This window comes from Pongo abelii, chromosome 6, assembly GCF_028885655.2.
Source record: "Pongo abelii isolate AG06213 chromosome 6, NHGRI_mPonAbe1-v2.0_pri, whole genome shotgun sequence".
NCBI classification, from domain to species: Eukaryota; Metazoa; Chordata; class Mammalia; order Primates; family Hominidae; genus Pongo; species Pongo abelii.
Genome location: NC_071991.2, coordinates 105,283,726 through 105,301,770, shown reverse-complemented (window position 1 = coordinate 105,301,770; position 18,045 = coordinate 105,283,726). Strand labels below are relative to the sequence as shown.

General features: G+C 39.7%; 1 protein-coding gene and 1 non-coding gene across 45 annotated transcripts in view; one reads left to right on the top strand and one right to left on the bottom strand.

The window, feature by feature from the left end:
- NRCAM (neuronal cell adhesion molecule) overlaps positions 1–18,045 on the top strand; it is a 314,284-nt gene that overhangs the window by 171,060 nt on the left and 125,179 nt on the right. The gene's annotated exons all lie outside the window — the stretch shown is intronic.
- LOC112134472 (U7 small nuclear RNA) lies at positions 15,155–15,216 on the bottom strand. Its single transcript, XR_002915897.1, has one exon. It is a non-coding gene; the product is annotated as a U7 small nuclear RNA (small nuclear RNA).

Here is an 18,045-nt window from a genome sequence, read left to right as displayed (position 1 = left end):
CAAATTTCTGTGACCACAAATAAAGTTTTACTGGAACACAGCCATATTCATTTGTTTAATCCTATGGCTGCCTTCATGTGGTAATGACAAAGTAGTTTCAACAGAAACTATAAGGCTTACAAAGCCTATTGTAAGCCATACATACATTTTTGACCCTTTCAAGAAACTGTTTGCTGACTACGATTCTGAAGGAATGAAACATATGTGCATTTTAATTTGGTTTTGAAGCTAGCTCTGAAAGGGGAGTTTTGTGGTAGAAGCTGTAGTAGCAGGGCTATAATCCATATTGAGCTTCCTAAGGTGACTATGTGGATGGGAGCTTTCAAAGAGATAGATGGTGGAGCTTCTGATGTAATTGTATACACACACAGACAAAAATCCATGTCTTTGCTCTTCTCATCATGCCATTAACTCCTTACAAAATATAGTGAATGATAACTTTGTCCAAAGGAGTTTTGTTTCTAGCTTCCCGATGCTTTTAGACAATTCTGTCTCTGAAGCAATCAAGACACTAGTCTGGAGAGACTGGTCTAGTAAGGTTTCACTGAAACAAGCCCCATTAACAGTTTGGACCTGAATCCTTCCCCCTACCCCAGTTAGTCCGTTATCCTTGGGAAATCCATTGTCTCCTCTGAGCAAACTGGGAATTCTATTGTTTCTCTTTAGGACTAAGACTGACCAGATCAAATATCCATTTTGAAAACTATTGTAAAGCTTTTTTTCAAAACAGATTGAAACCAATCACATATTCCCTGATAGTACCCCATGATAGAGCCACTACCTCTATTTGTGAATAAATGCATATTGTTCTTCAATTAAATACAAACAGCTATTCCTGTGAGGATTAGTGGTATAGTATTTTGCCCTAAAGGAATGGAAGTAAGTGACTAGGAAAGGGTGAAAGGTCTTTTTTTTTGTTGTTCTTGCAGGCATGTGGAAGACATGACACAATCTGTTATTCAGTGACTGAGACTGAGGGAGGAGACTAAGGAATAAAGCCACTGGGTGGACTTAGAGCTCAGATGGTTTAGCTAGACAAGCCAATGGATTTAATAAGTTAGAGAACACTGTCCATCAATTGCATTGGTGCTCCTGACTTTTCGTAATAGCATCTAATTCCTCTCCTCTCTCAAAAGTCTCACCCGTCTGTTGTTCACATTGCTGCTTCAGTCATTCAAGGAGTAGGTGAATGAGCCCTTCTACCCACAACTCTGATTAGTCATTCATTTGCTAGAGTGCTAATTATGTGCCAGGAGCTGTGCTAAGTGCGTGCAGCAGAAAGCAGAACAAGAAGTGTGTCCTGCCCTCCCCAGCAAGGTGTTTACAGGCTCCAAGTGGAGACAGACTTGTAAACGAGTGTGGTGAAGTAGGGTGGGTTTCTAATGTATGTCTACGTGAGTGAAAATCACTTCCTGGGGACAGACAAGTAAACTAACAGTTGCAGTTCTGTATAAGCTATGAGTTGGGCACAGAGGAAGAACATCTGTCTCAGAGCAGGGAGTCTCAAAAAGCTTCCAGGGAGAGGATGGAGACTTAAAGAATGAGAAGGGGAGGGGTGTGAGCCACACAGAAGTGAGCAAGTGTCAAATCATAAGGGACCTTATGTGCTAAGTAGGAAGTCTGAACATTAACTTGGGAACCACAGGGCCCTGAGCAGAGGAGTCATGTGATTAAGGTTTTGTAAAGATGCTCTGGAAGCTGTGTGGAGAATGGACTGGAAGGTACTGACTCTGGAGGCAGAAAACCTTGTTAGAGCTATTTAGGGTATCCAAGTCTGGCCTGCAACACCTAAATAAAGAAAGTAAAAGTTAGAGGTTGAGAAGAGAGACTCACCTGAACTGGGTGACTTCTTAAGGTAGTGAGGGAGAAGGAGGAGACAGGAGTGTGGATGACATAGGTTTCAGCTTGGAGTCCAAGCACCTGAGAGTAGTTCAAACATCAGATGTTTATAGTAGGAACAACAAAGACAAAGGAGAATAGAATTTTCGTACAAGAGACATTTAAGAAATGTGATAGAATTTGGAAATGAGAGGCTGGGCATAATGGCTCACACCTGTAATCCCAGCACTTTGGGAGGCTGAGGCAGGTGGATCACCTGAGGTCAGGAGTTCGAGACCAGCCTGGCCAACATAGTGAAACCCCATCTCTACTAAAAAATAGAAAATATTAGCCAGGTTTGGTGGTGTGTGTCTGTGATCCAGCTACTCAGGAGGCCGAGGCGAGATAATCACTTGAACCCAGGAGGCAGAGGTTGCGGTGAGCCAAGATCGCACCACTGCACTCCAGCCTGGGCAACAGAGTGAGACTCCATCTCAAAAAACAAAGCAAAACAAGAATTTGGAAATGAGGGACACATACAGGATGAATGGAGTAAGAGAAGTGTAAGGGGGGCTAGAAAAGGGACATTCGAGAGCTAAAATGTGAAGGAAGATTGTGGAACCAAAGGGAGTGGAACACAGAAAAGAAGGTAGCAAGGGGTCAACAGTGCCACACACTGCAGAAAAGCCAAATGAGACCACGGTAGATAATGTCATTCTTTGTTCCAGGAGCCTCAGACTTAGACATTCAGGATCCTCCTGGAAGTGATCCAGCCTTTTCCAAACCTATCTCCTTTTACTCCTGGCATCTGTCGAATTGAACCATTCTGTTTCCCACATGTGTCCCTCATTCGCATCTCCTGCTCCTTTTCCTTTCCTGGAACAAGTGCTTCAAAGTCCACATCAGATGGCATCACCTTCAATTGTGACTAATCTGGCATTCATCTCTCCCTTTCCTTGACAATCATAACAATTTTTCTGTACATCTCTGTGACACAAATCACTTTCTACCAAATATTATGATCACTCATTTAATTGTACTCTTTCTGCTCAGTTGCAAAGCACACAAATCATATTTGCAGAATACTTTGAAATTCAACTGTTAGGTCATACTAAAGACAGGTATGTAATGGTCTTTCACTAACAATCTGAAGAACTCTAAAACCAACTTCCCACCACCAAAATTTAGCTCTTAGAAATTTAATGATGTGTGATATGAAATCAGTATAGCTGACTTTCTCACAACATTCTTACATTGTTTGTTCATTTTCATAGACAATTTTAACGTTGATTACAGAAAGTCAGTATACTTAGTAGGGAACAGAGAAGCATTTTTAAACACTGGTTTTTAAAGTAGGCTGCATATTAGAATCATCTAGGGAGTTTTAGAAACCCTGGTGCCCAGGTCCCACCCCCAGAACTTCTGATTTAATTGATAGGGCCTGTGGCCTGGGCACTGGGAGTCTTCAAATCTCCCCAGACGGCTCTAGTGTGCGGTAGAGTTTGAGAACTACTGTTTTTCAAGTTCACTTGCATTTGAAGGTCGTGTCTTTTACTAGTGATGACTAATTGTTTCTACATTGAAATGTGTATGTAGTTATAAATTTGTTTTTAACTGTCATGTATTCTCTTTTTCTCTTTTTCTCCCTGTGCCCCCAATTCACGAGAGAACAATCTGCAAAGGATGACTGACAGAGCTCTTATCTCTGCCAGGAGAGGAATACCAATTTCTTTTATAAATGGGTTGCTTTGGCCAGTTGCCAGAAAACAACAAAACGTTGAATATATAAAAATGTCTAGCTTGATAGAAAATACATTTGATTTTACACTAAAATTTTGAGGTACATTAACATTGTTCCAAGTACCAAAAAGAAAAAAAAAGCATATTAACTTTATTCTTAGCAAGTTCCAAGTAAGCAAAAATTTCTTTTAAAAAAATAGGTAGATGAGTGCTACTGCACCAGTGTTATACGTTTCTAGTAATCATGTCTCCAGAAAGAAAATGTGTATAGATTTCTTTCTTTAAAGAGAAATGAAAGAGAAAGATAAGCACTGAGGTATCCATCAGCTCATCCCAGACATTAGTAAAGTGCTCCAACTTGTGTTTTACAGGAGAAATCCTAACAGTGGTTTCCTGCTTACATTCTCTGTTGGAAATCTTAATTTTAGTCCTTTCATTAGAAATGGTATAATAATATCTTTTGTTCTTTATACTGTACTTTGTTATACTACTAAGTTTGTGTACTCTTTATAAACAGATGGGTACATCCAGAAGTACTAAATACGTGATCATACATGGCTGCTTGTTATTTAAGCTATTTCCATATTTATGTAACTGTTATGTCAAACAGGACTCACAGGGGGCAATGACATAGCAACTTTAATCTTTCCCACAGTTGCTCCTACACTTCTGCTCTGTGGGGCAGTTCTGCTCCTGGAAGAAATGTCAGACACTTAATTCACCCAATTGTGCTTAATCAAAAATCTTCCAAACACTTGAATTCCTGAAACACTCCCAGTTTGGTTATTATTACATCCAGTTTGCCCATCAAAACTTCCAACTGTGTTCACAGCCAAGGCTTTGCCCCTACCCCAGCTCAAGCCTGTTGGCATGGTCAGAGAAGCCCCAAGTTTGGCAGCCATCTCATGCTGATAGCTCTGAGTTCCCTGGAGACCCTCCATTCCCCACACCCCACCTCCCAACTGCCACTGGGGCTTTACCCTGCCTTTCTGGTGGGTCCAAATGTATAACCAACCCCTCCCTTAGCCCCTGGGCAGCCAGCTACACCCCTCTGCCATCCTTTCAAATTTTTGCCAAGATCCAATTCACATATTTCCTATGCCATGAAACCTTTTTGATTCATAATCTCAAGATAGCTTCCTTTTCTCTGAACTCTCATAGCACGTCATGCCTTCCTGTACCATTTATCCCTTTATTCCTTGTATTTTAGTAATTTATGGCACAGTCGCCTGTTATCTCCCCTACTATACTCAGAACTTTTTGATAATGCTCATCATTCATTTTTTTATTGCCCACAGTGTTGGGATTAAAAAAGAATATATTAAAATAAAAGTAAAGGCATTTATAAAATGTGTAGTTAGGTTATTATCATATTTAAAGTTCATGTTATATATGTAAACAAGTATATAATTGAAGACAAGAAATTACCCAGGTATTGAATTTTGCTCATTTCATCAGGTTAAGAGGAAAAGGTAGATTTATAATTTTGTAGATATTTAAAAATGGAAACAAATGCAGTCATTCAAAAGCAATTTATCTAAAATAATTTAAGTTGTTATATGAAGTAATTATCATATTTATTGTGTTATACCAAAGAGCAGGCAGCAGATTATTTCCTTTACAAAAGGAACCTATATCTAAAAACTGTTGGGACTTCAGAACAGGTTTTTCATCATTTAATTTTTAAATATATTGAATACCTTCCTGACTTTTAAGAGCTTTTAGCATAATAGGCCATTGCCTCCCTGTCTACCTTCCCTGTCTTCATGCAGAAGATAATTCATTTTTTTTTTACTTGATATTAGTGAGCATGCAGACCCAGACTAAAACCCAGCTTATTAAATATTTAAGAAATCATATTAAGGTGGCATTTGTGTCTTATAACAGCTGCGCTGTGTTGCCAGATCCTTTATTTCATTATGTAAAATACAGTGACATTGTTATTTCCCTCAGTCCAGTTAAAAATGGACAACGGTCAAACTATTTTCAGTAGCACCAAAGAAACTAAATATGAGAGTTCTAGGTTAATCTCATCATGATTTTTGAGACAGTTCAATGAAAAACATTCACTTCAGATATATTTAGGGTTTCATCTTTCATTGTTGTCCAGTGGGAGGTCTCCGTTCCAACTCTTACCATTCTGTGAGTTCAGTCATTCTTTTTAAAGGTAGTTGGAACACAGTTGAATAGCATGGGCTGACTGCTGGATATGCTTAGGGTGGTAGTTCTTGACCATCCCAGTAATTCTTTATTTACTCATCAAAACTGCATTGGCAATCCTCCTTGGGAGAGAGGGAGTAAGAGGGGCTTTTACCTCACATATGAAGCCTCTTCCTGTTTATTGCAGATTGCAGCTTGTTCTGGTGAAAGGAGCCAGAATTGCTAGAGCTTCTAAGTTCATTCGCCCATTGGGAAGAATAATTTTATTTTGAGCTACCAAACAAAATAACTGTGAACCTACTGATGTTGAGATCAGGCTAGCTTTTAACCTACAGGATTCTGTTGGTGTCTTTTCATTCTGGGCTTTCATTGTATTCACTATTAAATGGTTTGGATACAAAAATTACCTGGAGAGACCTAAGACTTGTTTTTGATGGTGAATGTTGGACTGGGCTGCTGAAGCGGAGTGTGCAGCTGAACATGTGGGACACCAGTGTCCATTCTGCATTAATTCTCAGACTCCTCTTTAAAACACTCCGCCCACATTTATGTAGCTGTTAAATTACAAATAATACTCTCCTCCTTTAAGCAGCATAAAGATGGTGTTACAGGCTGGGCATGGTGGCTTATGCCTGTTTTCTCAGCACTTTAGGAGGCTGAGATGGGAGGATCACTTGCTCAGGAGTTTGAGACTGGCCTGGGCAACATAGTGAGACTTCTGTCAAAAATTGGAAAAAAAAAATCAGATGGCTGTGGTGGCACATGGCTGTAGTGCCAGCTACTTGGGAGGCTGAGGCAAGAGGATTATTTGAGCCTAGGGGTGGGGTGGGTGGGGAGGGCAGGGGCGATGGGGGAAGGCGGCAGGTCAAGGCTACAGTGAGCTATTATCGCACCACTGCACTCCAGCCTGGGTAACGGAGCAAGATCCTGTCTCAAAAAACAAACAAACAACAACCAGAAAAAACAGTGTTGCATAAGTCACACTGTGGGTGAGGGCATAAATCTCCCCAATTCCCAAACTTCCAGACAGAAAATATATATTTTTCTGTATTTATGCATATATTTTGTACTTTGAGAATATGAGTGTTTAAAGGCACGTGAAACAAACTACAACAATTATGAAACACAAAACTGGGTTCTGTTAGATTTGTGAGTATGTAAAAATGTCAAATATTTTCATCAACAGGAAATAAAAACAAAGGAAATAAAATTGATAAAACTATTATTAATCTCAAGGAAAAATCTGCCACTATCACATTCATGTAATCAGAGACTTTCCAGTTATTTTAGTCATGCTACATTTATGCCAGGAAACCCACTCAGATTAACACCAAATAACTCATCTCTTACCATGTAATCTTTATCTGGGTGTGTTTTCTCATTGCCTGGTATAATGGAAAGAGTGCCTTCTAAGCAGACAACCTTCTTTCAGTGGCTTGGCCTCTTACTTTCTATATGGGCCTTGGCAAGACACTGCCACTCTTCAAGCCTCAGTTTTTTCATCTGTAAAATGGGAGTCCAAGTTCATTATTCCTTTTCTGGAAGAAGAGTTTTAGAATTCAGGATTATTGGAGTCGCTTCCAAGATGGCCGAATAGGAACAGATCTGGTCTACAGCTCCCAGCAAGATCGACGCAGAAGATGGATGATTTCTGCATTCTGCATTTCCAACTGAGGTACCTGGTTCATCTCACTGGGACTGGTTGGACAGTGGGTGCAGCCCATGGAGGGCGAGCCAAAGCAGGGTGGGGCGTTGCCTCACTCGGGAAGCGCAAGGGGTCAGGGGGATTTCCCTTTCCTAGCCAAGGGAAGCCGTGAGTGACTGTATCTGGAGGAACGGTACACTCCTGCCCAAATACTGTGCTTTTCCCATGGTCTTCACAACCAGCAGACCAGGAGATTACCTCCTGTGCCTGGCGTGGCAGGTCCCACGCCCACGGAGTATTGCTCATTGCTAGTGCAGCAGGCTGAGATTGACCTGGGATGCTGGAGCTTGGTCAGGGGAGGGGCGTCCGCCATTGCTGAGGCTTGAGTAAGTGGTTCTATGCTCACCGTGTAAACAAGTGGCAGAGAAGCTCAAACTGGGCGGAGCCCACTTCAGCTCAGCAAGGCTTACTGCCTCTCTAGATACCACCTCTGGGGCAGGGCATATCTGAACAAACGGCAGCAGACGGCTCCTGCAGACTTAAACGTCCCTGCCTGACAGCTCTGAAGAGAGCAGTGGTTCTCCCAGCACGGCATCTGAGATCCAATAATGGACAGACTGCCTTCTTAAGTGGGTTCCTGACCCCTGTGTAGCCTGTCTGGGAGACACCTCCCAGTAGGGGCTGACAAACACCTCATACAGGTGGGTGCCCCTCTGAGATGAAGCTTCCAGAGGAAGGATCAGGCAGCAATACTTGCTGTTCAGCAGCGTTCGCTGGTGATACTCAGGAAAACAGGGTCTGGAGTGGACCTCCAGCAAACTCCAACAGACCTGCAGCTGAGGGGCCTGTTAGAGGGAAAACTAACAAACAGGAAGGAATAGCATCAACATCAACGAAAAGGACATCTACACCAAAACCCCATCTCTAGGTCACCAACATCAAAGACCAAAGGTAGATAAAACCACAAAGATGAGGAGAAACCAGAGCAGAAAGGCTGAAGATTCCAAAACCCAGAATGCCTCTTCTCCTCCAGAGGAACATAACTCCTCACCAGCAAGGGAGCAAAACTGGATAGAGAATGAGTTTGACGAGTTGACAGAAATAGGCTTCAGAAGGTTGGTAATAACACACTTCTCCGAGCTAAAGAAACATGTTCTAACCCATCACAAAGAAGGTAAAAACCTTGAAAAAAGCTTAGATGAATGGCTAACTAGAATAACCAGTGTAGAGAAGACCTTAAATGACCTGATGGAGCTGAAAACCACAGTACAAGAACTTTGAGAAGCATACACAAGCTTCAATAGCCGATTCGATCAAGCGGAAGAAAGGATATCAGTGATTGAAGATCAAATTAATGAAATAAAGTGAGAAGACAAGATTAGAGAAAAAAGAGTGAAAAGAAATGAACAAAGCCTCCAAGAAATATGGGACTATGTGAAAATACCAAATCTACATTTGATTGGTGTACCTGAAAGGGACAGGGAGAATGGAACCAAGTTAGAAAACACTTTTCAGGGTATTATCCAGGAGAACTTCCCCAACCTAGCAAGGTAGGCCAACATTCAAATTCAGGAAATACAGAGAACACCACAAAGATAGACCTCGAGAAGAGCAACCCCAAGACACATAGTTGTCAGATTCACCAAGGTTGAACTGAAGGAAAAAATGTTAAGGGCAGCCAGAGAGAAAGGTCGGGTTACCCACGAGGGGAAGTCCATCAGACTAACAGCGGATCTCTCTGCAGAAACCCTACAAGCCAGAAGAGAGTGGGGCCAATATTCAGCATTCTTAAAGAAAAGAATTTTCAACCCAGAATTTCATATCCAGCCAAACTAAGCTTCATAAGTGAAGGAGAAATAAAATCCTTTACAGACAAGCAAGTGCTGAGAGATTTTGTCACCACCAGGCCTGCCTTACAAGAGCTCCTGAAGGAAGCACTAAACATGAAAATGAACAACCGGTACCAGCCACTGCAAAAACATGACAAATTGTAAAGACCATCAACGCTATGAAGAAACTGCATCAATTAATGGGCAAAATAATCAGCTAGCACCATAATGACACGATCAAATTCACACCTAACAATATTAACCTTAAATGTAAATGGACTAAATGCCCAAATTAAAAGACACAGACTAGCAAATTAGATAAAGAGTCAAGACCCATCATTGTGTTGTATTCAGGAGACCCATCTCATGTGCAAAGACACACATAGGCTCAAAATAAAAGGATGGAGGAAGATCTACCAAGCAAATGGAAAGCAAAAAAAAGCAGGGGTTGCAATCTTAGTCTCTGATAAAACAGACTTTAAACCAACAAAGATCAAAAGAGACAAAGAAGGCCATTGCATAATGGTAAAGGGATCAATGCAACGAGAAGAGCTAACTATCCTAAATATATATGCACCCAATACAGGAGCACCCAGATTCATAAAGCAAGTTCTTAAAGACCTACAAAGAGACTTAGACTCCCACACAATAATAATGGGAGACTTTAACACCCCACTGTCAGCCTTAGACAGATCAACAAGACAAAAAGTTAACAAGGATATCCAGGAATTGAACTCAGCTCTGCACCAAGCAGACCTAATAGACATCTACAGAACTCTTCACCCCAAATCAACAGAATACACATTCTTCTCAGCACCACATCGCACTTATTCTAAAATTGACCACATAATTGGGAGTAAAACACTCCTCAGCAAATGTAAAAGACAAGAAATCACACAAACTGCCTCTCAGACCACAGTGCAATCAAATTAGAACTCAGGATTAAGAAACACACTCAAAACTGCACAACTACATGGAAACTAAACAACCTGCTCCTGACTGACTACTGGGTAAATGACGAAATTAAGGCAGAAATAAAGATGTTCTTTGAAACCAATGAGAACAAAGACACAACAAACCAGAATCTCTGGGACACATTTAAAGCAGTGTGCAGAGGGAAATTTATAGCACTAAATGCCCACAAGAGAAAGCAGGAAAGATCTAAAATCGACACCCTAACATCACAATTAAAAGAGAAGCAAGAGCAAACAAATTCAAAAGCTAGCAGAAGACAATAAATAACTAAGATCAGAGCGGAACTGAAGGAGATAGAGACACGAAAAACCCTTCAAAAAATCAATGAATCCAGGAGCTGGCTTTTTGAAGAGATCAACAAAATTGAGAGACCGCCTGCAAGACTAATAAAGAAGAAAAGAGAGAAGAATCAAATAGATTCAATATAAAATGATAAAGGGGATATCACCATCAATCCCACAGAAATACAAACTACCATCAGAGAATACTATAAACACCTCTACACAAATAAACTACAAAATCTAGAAGAAATGGATAAATTCCTGGACAAATACGCTCTTTGAAGACTAAACCAGGAAGAAGTTGAATCTCTGAACAGACCAATAACAGGTTCTGAAATTGAGGCAATCATTAATAGCCTACCAATCAAAAAAGTCCAGGACAAGATGGATTCCCAGCTGAGTTCTACCAGAAGCACAAAGAGGAGCTGGTACCATTCCTTCTGAAGCAATTCCAATCAGTAGAAAAAGAGGGAATCCTCCCTAACTCATTTTATGAGGTCAGCATCATCCTGATACCAAAGCCTGGCAGAGACACAACAAAAAAGAATTTTAGGCCAATATCCCTGATGAATATCGATGCAAAAATCCTCAATAAAATACTGGCAAACCAAATGCCGCAGCACATCAAAAAGCTTATCCACCACGAGCAAGTTGGCTTCATCCCTGGAATGCAAGGCTGGCTCAACATATGCAAATCAATAAACATAATCCATCACATAAACAGAACCAGTGACCAAAACCACATGATTATCTCAATAGATACAGAAAAGGCCTTCAACAATATCCAACAGCCTTTCATGCTAAAAAACTTTCAATAAACGAGGTATTAACGGAGTGTATCTCAAAATAATAAGAGCTATTTATGACAAACCCACAGCTAATATCATACTGAATGGGCAAAAACTGGAAGCATTCCCATTGAAAACCAGCACAAAATAAGGATGCCCTCTCTCACCACTCCTATTCAAAATAGCATTGGAAGTTCTGGCCAGGACAGTCAAGCAAGAGAAAGAAATAAAGCGTATTCAATTAGGAAAAGAGGAAGTCAAATTGTCTTTGTTTGCAGATGACATGATTGTATATTTAGAAAACCCCATCATCTGAGCCCAAAATCTCCTTAAGCTGATAAGCAACTTCAGCAAAGTCTCAGGATACAAAATCAATGTGCAAAAACCACAAGCATTCCTATACGCCAATAACAGACAAACAGAGAGCCATATCATGAGTGAACTCCCATTCACAATTACTACAAAGAGAATAAAATACCTAGGAATCCAACTTACAAGGGATGTGAAGGACCTCTTCAAGGAGAACTACAAACCACTCCTCAATGAAATAAAAAGAGGACACAAACAAATGGAAGAACATTCTGTGCTCATGGATAGAAGGAATCAATATCCTGAAAATGGCCATACTGCCCAAGGTAATTTGTAGATTGAATGCTATCCCTATCAAACTAACACTGACTTTCTTCACAGAATTGGAAAAAACTACTTTAAATTTCATATGGAACGAAAAAGAGCTCACATAGCCAAGACAATCCTAAGCCAAAAGAACAAAGCTGGAGGCATCACGCTACCTGACTTCAAACTATACTACAAGGCTACAGTAACCAAAACAGCATGGTACTGGTATCAAAATAGAGATATAGACCAATGGAACAGAACAGAGGCCTCAGAAATAACACCACACATCTACTACCATCTAATCTTTGACAAACCTGACAAAAGCAATGGGGAAAGGATTCCCTATTTAATAAATGGTGCTTGGAAAACTGGCTAGCCATGTGTAGAAGTTTAAACTAGATCCCTTTCTTACATCTTAGACAAAAATTAACTGAAGATGGATTAAAGACTTAAATGTTAGGCCCAAAACCATAAAAACCCTAGAAGAAAACCTAGGCAATACCATTTAGGACATAGGCATGGGCAAAGACTTCATAACTAGAACACCAAAAGCAATGGCAACAAAAGCCAAAATAGACAAATGGGATCTAATTAAACTAAAGAGCTTCTGCACAGCAAAAGAAACTATCATCAGAGTGAACAGGCAACCTACAGAACGGGAGAAAACTTTTGCAATCTACTCATCTGACAAAGGGCTAATATCCAGAATCTACAAAGATCTTAAACAAATTTACAAGAAGTAAACAACCACATAAAAAATGGGCAAAGGTATGAATGGACACTTTTCAAAAGAAGACATTTATGCAACCAACAGACATGAAAAAAAGCTCATCATCACTGGTCATCAGAGAAATGCAAAGCAAAACCACAGTGAGATACCATCTCACACCAGTTAGAAGGGCGATCATTAAAAAGTCAGAAAACAGCAGATTCTGGAGAAGATGTAGAGAAATAGGAACGCTTTTACTGTTGGTGGGAGTGTAAATTAGTTCAACCATTGTGGAAGACAGTGTGGCCATTCCTCAAGGATCTAGAACTAGAAATACCATTTGACCCAGCTATCCCATTACTGGGTATATACCCAAAGGATTATAAATCATGCTACTATAAAGACACATGCACACGTTTGTTTATGGCGGCACTATTCACAATAGCATAGACTTGAAACCAACCCAAATGCCCATCAATAGTAGACTGGATAAAGAAAATGTGGCACATGTATACCATGGAATGCTATGCAGCCATAAAAAAGGATGAGTTCATGTCCTTTGTAGGGACATGGATGAAGCTGGAAACCATCATTCTCAGAAAAATATCACAAAGACAGAAAACCAAACATGACATGTTCTCACTCATAAGTGGGAGTTGAACAATGAGAACACATGGACACAGGGAGGGGAATATCACACACCAGGGCCTGTTGGCAGGTGGGGGGCTGGGGGAGGGATCGCATTAGGAGAACTACTTAAATAACGAGTTGATAGGTGCAGCAAACCAACATGGCACATGTATACCTATGTAACAAACCTGCACATTGTGCACATGTACCCTAGAACTTAAAGTATAATAATAATAAAAAAAGAAAAAAATAGAATTCTGGATTATTTTAGTATTTTTATTTTTGAAAGATAACATGATATATAAATATATATAATCAAAATGATATATATATATGTTACCTTTCTAAAATCAAAATTCTAAAAATAGGGTGCTATGTATATAAATATATAAAAATATGTATAAATATATATAAATGTTTTATAACACTCCCAGTGGGGTCTAGAACAGTACCCTATGATCAAACATATTAGTAACTCTTCAGTAAAACGTACAAACATTTACACTTAGTGGGATAAATAAAGAACATCAACTGGTCAGGTTTGTCACCAAAACTTGCATTTTTCAGAGCTTTTGGATAAATGATGGTGAGCCGGCACTAACCCCTACTTTAGGAGTGTGTGTGTTCAGCAAAGAGCAGTTACTTCCCCAATAGTTGCTGTCGTTTTTACTTAAATTAATGGCAGATAATGTGGATCTCATCTTTTACAAAAATTGGAATATGAATAAAGAAATTCTACTCAATATATAACTTTGATTCCTACTAGACTTTATAAAAGACCGTGTGATACTTTAAAAACAGTGGTGAAATTCACTCTTCAAGAAAATAATACTCACAGGAGGGCATAAATGCGTTCTTGAGTGATTTTAGATCCAGATATGTTACTCTGTTCTGAGATGATTGATAAGATCAAAATTATAGATTTAGAATAGGAAATGAGATTTCCATTACATACCGTTAAAATTAGTACCAAGACATTTTTAGCTTTTTCCCTTTTTGCTCATAAGTCTTACTTGAGGGGATAAATCAATCACTTCATTTGTTCAGCTAGAGTGGCTGAACTCTCTGAAGTGATTTATGTTTATGCTAAATTTTCCTTGCTGGTTTGTGCTCTGTGTGACCTCAGCCCAACAGTTTTCAGCATGTGTTATGCCAGGATCAGTGTGAGTTGTCTCCCAAGAAGTTTTAACAGTAATAAAATACCAGAATTTGTAAATTACTTAATCAAAAAGTAAATGGGGTAAGAACTTCAGGTTACCATATGGTAATCTCACTGTCACTTTGTTATGTTCTTTTTGTGTGTATGTGTGTGTGTGTGTGTGTGTGTGACATGGAGTCTCACTGTTGTCGCCCAGGCTGGAGTACAATGGCACAATCTTGGCTTACTGCAACCTCTGCCTCCCAGGTTCAAGCAATTCTCCTGCCTCAGCCTCCCAAGTAGTAGGGATTACAGGTATGTGCCACCATGCCTGGCTAATTTTGTATTTTTAGTAGAGATGGGGTTTTACCATGTTGGCTAGGCTGGTCTCAAACTCCTGATCTCGAGTGATCTGCCCACGTCAGCCTCCCAAAGTGCTGGGATTACAGGCGTGAGCCACCGTGCCTGGCCACTTTGTTAGGTTTTAATATACCTTCCTAAATGGAAGAGAAAGTGTGGGCACAGTGTAGGAGTGTGTTTTGAACGAATATCATCCATCGTGTCCTAGCAGAAGACTATTTTTTCCTTTTAAGAGCCTCTTTTCTAGCATATTGGCCTGTTACTGAAAGTATGGAGATGTAAATCTTTAAGTATATATTTTATGTTACATTTGGAACCAGTAATTTTTAAAAGTCCACTTCTTGCTGGTAGCTGTTTGATCTTTATTGTGATAAAATATACATAACAATATACATAATTTATCGTTTTAACCATTTTTAAGTATAGCTGTCATTTTTATTTATTTTTAATTTTTCTTTGTGTGGGGGATTTTCTAATGAAAACCCGAAAACTTGCTAGACAAATTCTGAAAGAGCTGGAACACTTAAGTGTATAGTTCTGTAGCATTAAGTATATTCACCTTGTGCCAGCATCACCACCATCTATCTACAGAACTTTTCCGCTTCCCCAGCTGAAACTCTAGACCCATTTATAGTAACTCTGAACTCTCCATTCTTTCTTCCAGCCCCTGGCAAGCACGATTCTTTCTGTCTCTCGCATTTGACTATTCTAGGTAACTTATATAAATGGAATCATACAATACTTGTCCCTCTCTGACTGGCTTATTTCACTTGGCATAATGTCCTCAATATCAGAATTTTCTTCCTTTTTAAGGCTGAATAATTTTCCACTGTATGTGGAAACCATATACCACAGTTTGCTTATCCATTCATTCTTTGATGGACACTTGGATTGTTTCTACCTTGTGGTTCTTGTGAATAATGTTGTTGCCATGGACATAAGTGTAGACCACTTCCTGATCTTGAATTAGTATAGTTATTTGTGTGCTCAGAGGTGCTCGTCTTAAAAAAAAAAAAAAAAAGTCTGTTACTATGTTAACCTGGCTATTTAAAGTCTCAATAGCAGAAATTCAGCATAAATAGCCCTTTTAAATTTCAGATTTAACTGTGAAACCCTCTCCCTATCTGTGAATTATTAAGTGAATTAATTATTATTAAGCCTCCACATGAAGGGAACCTGGAAGGGGCGTGCTTGGTCTTTTCTCTCGCTGAGGGACCAGGCAAAGGCATCACTAGGTAGTTTTCTTGTGGCAAACCCTAAAGCCCAGTTCCAACTCAGAATCAAGGATGTACCAGAAACAATGATTGGCTTTCCTATCGAATTATTTTTGAGTCTCAAACTATTGCTTTTATCATGTTGCCTTTTCCAGTTTGATAGTCCTTCAAGTAACCAAACAAACAACTCCTTACAAAATAGGAATAAGAGTGATTTATGAAATAGGGAAAGCTGTTATTTTCCAAGCTCATGATAGGTTGTGAAGATAATGGAAGCTATATCTGCTGAAACATTTTGAACTCTAATGAACACAAAGGAAAGAACCAATGTTTCTTTGCACTGTAAAATTACATAAGCCTGTAGGCACAGTATGGTTACTGTCTAAGGAAGCTTTGCTAAGATTTCTAGCCTTCCAAAACCTTTTACGTGGCTAGAAAATTTCATTTACTCATTGCTACTCCTAAAAGTGTTAAAAGCTAGGTCCCACAGCTACAGGATGAAATATTATCTGTATCCCATTGTCAGTTTTGAAAGAAATTCTAACTTGCTTTGAACCCAATTTATTTTATGATTTGGGCATATAGGCATTTGATTATTTACCTGACTGATTAATGGAGTTTATTATTCAAGCATATAACTCATTACAGTTTTATCTAGCTTTGTATTCATTACCTTTTCAGTGTGTTCCTCCAGTTGGATAGAATTGTATCATATGCGAGTGTGTGTAACCTGTAGGGGGCATGTCCCTACCTTCTTATGACACCTGGACCCCTTCTCCATCACCCGTCCTTTCCTTCGCAGTGAGACCCTTCCTTCTGCATGACTTGGATGAAAGGTGACCCAGGACAGACCCCTGGTCTCATAAAGTTCACATCTAGAGGGAAAAGAGACAGTCACCAAACAAACTCACTATATTTGTACAATTACAAAGTGAAATCAGAGCTATGAAGAAAAGAGAGATGTTTAAAAAGGAGGTTTTATGCCCTAGAAGATAAGACATACTCTAAAGTAACATCTTGCCAAGTCATATTGAAACCTGAGACAAAAGGGAAAAATCAGCATTGCTGATCCTGTCTTTATTTAAACTTTGGTTATTTTGTTCAAATGGCTATTTTGCATTACTGTTGGGTTTCTTTTTTCTTTTTTTTTTTTTTCAAATACAGCACTAAGACATGATTCGAGTTTTTGGTGCCTCCCTGGCCTTTGCATCTGAGGTAAATGCCTCACTTGCTCCCTGTAGTCCCAGCCCAAAGCCATACTTCCCATGCTCAAGTCCTGGTTCTGCCACTTATCAATTGTATGACTGTGAACAACCTGCATATACTGTGCCTCAGTTTCCTCTTCGGTAAAGTGAGGATAATAATAATACTTGATAAGGTTGTTATTCGGATTAAAAGAAGTTCATGTTTGTAAAGCAGGAGAGCAGCGCCCGGCACAAAGTGCTGTGCATGTAAGAAGAGTAATGAAGATGCCTCTATACTGTTTCAGGTATTGAACCATTCATAGGAGCTGGATTTCACATGACTGAATTCACCAGGCTGCCATCAGCATTTCTTCCCTCAACATTTTTACTAAATTTACACTAACACTTTAGAACAATCCTCTAGAGAATGTGGTGATATATTTTAAAAGCAAAAGACTTGCTCATTGCATGTCCTCTTCCCGCCACCGCCCCCCTCCCCCACCGACCCCACTCATTTCTTCACTCTGAAATAGCCAGGAGATGATGGGGGAATTGTGGACACCATCACCCACATCTTTTAGGCACTTTCAGAAGCATGGAATACTTTGTGGGCATGTGTTTCTCTTGCACAGAGATTATGCCAGCTATCTTTGCACAGTTGAGGTGTCTGTTTTGTGCTGCCGAGGCAGGCATAGCCTTTAGATTCTGACTCTCACTTACTCATTTACTAAGGAATTTCTGATGTGGTCCTTTCAGAGCACTGCACACAACTAAGCAGACCCAGCCATTGACAGGATCCCCAGTCTTGGAACATCCACTGCTTCTTTTCCTGTCTGCAGGGACACTCAACAGCTTTCTGTTAGCATTTATTTCTAGTGTGATTTTAAGTTCTGTTTGTGGTAATGCTACAAAATCGAATACACTTCCTTTTTATTCACATAAAAGCACTTTTTTGA